Raw genomic sequence first — 5180 nt, forward strand, 5'->3', positions numbered from 1 at the left:
CGTACTCCTTTTCCTATTTGGAACCAGTCTGTTGTTCCATGTCCAGTTCTAACTGTTGCTTCCTGACCTGCATATAGGTTTCTCAAGAGGCAGGTCAGGTGGTCTGGTATTCCCATTTTTTTTCAGAATTTTCCAGTTTATTGTGATCCACTCAATAGACCCTAAATAAAAATTTTAAATGTTTTATTAAAAACAAGATCGTACAGTGTGTTGATGGCAAAGTTCTAAATAGAACTCAGGACCTTAACAATCCTATCACTTCAATCTTGACTCCAGTTTGTCCACAATGGGACTGCTTAAGATTTGTAATGGCCAGTATTTCAAAATGCATTCTTTAGGGACTTCCTGAGTGATGCAGTGGCTAAGACTCCACTCTCCCAATGCTGGATCAGGGAACTAGATCCCACATGCCTCAACTAAAGGCATGTTGCATACTGCAACAAAGATCAAAGGTCTTGTGTGCTGCAACTAAGACCTGGGGTAGCCAAGTAGATAGATAAACATACATTTTTTTTTTAATGCATTATCTTAGAATTTCTCTCCATATAGCAGGTAAATTAAATTGATGAACTTTTTTTTATGTTATTGTTTAAGGAGTAGCCACAAGCCCTTTCTCTAAATAATGCATTTTATAAGAACATTGACAGGAGACAGTGTGTCCTCAGAAGAGGAAAGCTGTTGAGCTGCTCACCTGCCCACAGCCACCTCCCACCCTCTCACCAACCCCACCCCTCTTCACAGGCAGCTGGGATTTATGGTCCGATTGGCTGCCCGCTCCGGCAGGGCTAGTCAGCCTGCCACAGCCCTTCCTTCTTCAGGACAATGCCAGTGGCCGCAGTGCCTCTGCCAACAGGATGTGCTTACAAGCTGTGTGGGGAGGACGTGTGTTATGGTTCCCTTGTTAAGTTTTCCTTTTTGTTAAACTCTGGACCATGGCCAGAAGACATTCACTCTTGGGCCTGGGAGGAGCCTGGTAAAGGAACTGACTCACTTCCTGAGGGTGGATCAGGTGGAGAGCCCTATGGAAGGTACTGGAAGAATTTGGGAGGGAGGGAGTTGGTTAGAATTCATCATCCTAAGTGTCGCCTACAGGACGGAGTCCTGGCTCCCTTGGGACTGGACCAACTGCCCCTCACATGGCTCTACCTGCTGCAGCATCTGCTGCTGCCTGTGCCCACAGGCCAGCCCTTCCTGCCATCAGGAGCACCTGATCTCCAAAGCTCAGCTCATGCCTTTCTTGAGAGCCTTCCCTAGCATATTCACACAATACTAGGTATTGTTAGAGCATTTCCAGTATGTTCTTAAGTACATATCACTCTCTGGCCTGTTTAAAAATCAATATTTTCATTCTATGTATTTTCCTTACTATGTGCCAAGCACTGAGTTGCAGAGACAGATACGAACAAAACCATGGCAAGGCGCTCACAGCCTGGTAGAAAGACAACACTTAACATGCTTGAAAGTCCCTACCAGAGGAGTAGAGTGGGCACTGGACCCCTCAGGACCAAGATCCCCAATCACCTGTGAGGGAAGACCACCCCGGTGGAACAGCTTTGGAAAGGAAAATCATCCAGTTTCGTTGTAGATGTGCTCAATTAAGATATGCAAGACATGTCACAAAGGCAGTTGCTATGTGAGACTGAACTGTGGGAGTTCTCAGCTGTGGATAATTCACTCCAGAGACCCAGGGGCAGAAGACAGATGCTCCTGGCACATGGTAGAAAACAGAACTAAGCACTGAGCTGTGTCTCCATTAGTTGACGTTCCTTTTCACATTTTCAGTGAACCACATTTGTATATAATATACATATGTGTATGTATGTATGTATTTAGCTGCGTTGGGTCTTAGTTGTGTCGCAAGGGATCTTTAGTTACGGCACGTGGGACCTAGTTCCCAGACCAGAGCACAGAGCTCCAGCCACTGGACCACCAGGGAAGTCCCTGAACCACATTTGTTTTTAAGTATATCTGAGGCTCTTCCTGGGAAAGACAGTAACAATAATAATTGCCACAGTTGGCATGTGCCATATGCTTTATCTGCAGGATTTCTAATAATCATAGTAACTCTATGGTAGGTACTCTTGTTATCAGCTTACAGGTAAGAATACTCCTGTGCAAAAAGGATCAGCGCTTTACCCAGTCATAGCTGCAAGGAGGCAGAATGTGAATCCGGTCCAAGATTATTGAAAACCCACACTTTCCTACTATATTGTCCAATGTCCCCAGATATCCAGTGACTGGAAACAGCTCCCCACAGTTTCTCCACCCCAAGCGAGGGCCATCTCATAACCTTGTTTCTCATAAGCATCTCCCATAAAACAGTACAGTTGGCTGGATAATGGCCCCCAAAGATATCAAGTCCTGATCCTTGGAGCCTGTAAATGTTACCTTGTATGAAGAAAGGGTCTTTGCAGGTGTGATTTAGTTAAGGATCTTGAGACAGGGAGATTATTGTGGATTATTTGAGGAGGCCACAAATAAGAGAGAGGCAGAGGGAGATTAAACATAGAAGAGGAAAAGGCAATACAGACATGGAGACAGGAGGTAGAGACTGATCAGAGTGATGCAGCCGCAAGGCAGGGAATGTTCGCAGCCACCAGATGCTGGAAGAGAGGGGACAAGAAAGAGCTTCTCCCTTAAAGTGCCAGGGAGTAGGGCAGGCACCAGATACCAGATACCACTAAGGGGATACAGCAGGCAGCCCAGGAAACACCTTGATTTTAGTCCTGTGACACTGATTGCAGACTTTGGGTCTCCAGGACTGTGAGGGAATGCATTTTTGTTGCTTTAAACCACGAAATTTGTGATGATTTGTTTCAGCAGATCTAGGACACTAATCCATGTGGATTCCAAGGACACATGCCCAGGGAGTTAAATTTAGTAGGTCTGCTTTTTGAAGGGCAACCAGAGCGATTCTGATACTGACAATCTATGGGCCACACCGCCTCAACTGCTCAGGCAGTGCAACTGTAGGACTTAAACCCTTAAGTGCTAACCGATGGACCACCAGAGAATTACCGAAACAACTTTTAAATTAGGTCCACTTCCCCAGGATTTATGCTGAGGCGGAGGGAGAAGGAAACCATAATAAAGACTGAATCAACTTAAACCGTGGTAATTTCAGACCTAAGCAAAACTGATAGTATCAGGTGATCTTGGGCCTGGTGAAAGGGCAACACCAAACTGGACAGTGCTCACTTTAGCAAGACGACTAGTGGGATAGATGATTTGGGGATAGACCTGCCTCTGGGAGCTGTAGGCACCAGAGGAACCCAGGATCTAGGTGGCCACCAGTCAGCACCCATGCGTGATTAGATCCAGGCAGAGACGACCATTCATAAGCACAGAGGAGAACACCGGAAGAACCCACAAAAACCCAGAAGACAAAAACAAAAAGAAGGAAAAAAAAAAAAAGAACCAGAAGGCAGAGATTAGACTAAGGGTATTTATTGTTTATAGACTATGAGAAACTTGGGTTGTATATATTTTTCCTTTTAATTTACCCCTCTAATCGTGTCTCGCATGTATGCATGCTCAGTTGTATTCAACTTTGCAACCTCACGGACAGTAGCCTGCCAGGCTCCTCTGTCCATGGGATTCTCCAGGCAAGAGTACTGGAGTGGATTTTCATTTCCTCCTCCAGGCATCTTCCCGACCCAGAGATCAAACTTGCATCTCCTTCATTCACAGGTGAATTTTTTACCACTGAACCAACTGTCTTAGTTGGCATTAATTTTATACTTCGTCTTAATCATTTTACTTATTTGAATTTTGGCCCCTTTTGTTTAATAATATATTTAATCTCTATTTGCTCAATTGCCTACGTAATATCTTTCTCTTCTACTGAACTGTAAAGGTAGGTGGGAACCATGTCTGTTTTTCTCAGCAGTGTGTCCCCAGCTCTTAGCACAAAGACTGACAGTGTTCATTTCTCCCGTGAGTGATCCTAACTTTTAAAGATGAATGAACCCATGAAATGGCACAGCCACTTTGGTAAACAGTCCAGTAGTTCCTCAAAACTTGAAACACAGAGTCACCCGGGGACCCAGAAATTTCACACCCAGGTATATGCCCAAGAGACTGAAAACCTGTATCCACACAAAAACTTGTACACAAGTGTTCGTAATAGCATCGTTCATAATGTCCCCAAAGTGGAAACAACTCAATTGTCCATCAAGTGATGAAAAGATAAATAAAATGTGGTACACCCATACAGTGGATTATTTTTTAGTCGTGAAAAAAAAAATGGGGACTTCTCTGGTGGTCCAGTCCCTAAGACTCCGAACTCCCAAGGTAGGGGACCCCACTTCAATCCCTGTCAGAGAACTAAATCCCTGCATGCCTCAATGAAGATGGAAGTTCCTGAGTACCACAACCACCGGTGCAGTCAAATAAATAAATAACAAAGAAATGACCCTCTGATACATGCCACAATGTAGATGAACCTTAAAAACATCATGCTGAGTGAAAGAAGTCAGTCACAAAAAGGTTATCTATTGGATGATTCCATTTATAAGGAATGTCCAGCATAGACAAATCCATAGAGACAGAGGCTGCTGAGGGCTGGGAGTGCTTGAGGATGACGGAGAGTAACTAAACGCTAGTGGGTACTAGGTTTTTTGCCAGGTAATGAAAACGTTCTAAAATTCGATAATGATGGTGGCTGCAGCAACTCGGTGGATATGTTAAAAACCACTGGCTTGTACACTTTAAAAGGGTGAATTTTCTATGGTATATGAATGGGATCTCCATAGAGCTATCTTTAAAAATAAAAAAAGAAATGATACAGACAAGTCCTTCTTTAAGTTATTAAAAATCAACAAGGAAAATTTTAAATTATAATAGTTTATTTTCAAGAAAAATAGTCCCATGTACTTGAGTGGCCGTGTGTCTGAATGGGAGGGGGCAGATTGCAAAAATCACGGGGCTCCCTGACTGCGGGGGTCGCCGCCTAGGAGGACTTCACTTCTAGAGCCCCGCTTGAGCAAATGGTGGGGACGCAGGGTGCAGCCACAGCCTCAGAAAAGAGGGTGAGAGAGGATGACGGGGAGCGCGTGCGATTCCTCTTTCCTGGCCTCCCACCGCACCCTTTGTATCGTGCCATTTTAACGATCTCACACCTCTCGGGATCACCAGAGCCCAAGCGGCTCGGCGGGAGCGAAGTGTGTATTGTTTGGCTC

The sequence above is a fragment of the Bison bison genome, unplaced genomic scaffold (genome assembly GCF_000754665.1).
Source record: "Bison bison bison isolate TAMUID 2011002044 unplaced genomic scaffold, Bison_UMD1.0 scf7180017864032, whole genome shotgun sequence".
Taxonomy (NCBI): domain Eukaryota; kingdom Metazoa; phylum Chordata; class Mammalia; order Artiodactyla; family Bovidae; genus Bison; species Bison bison.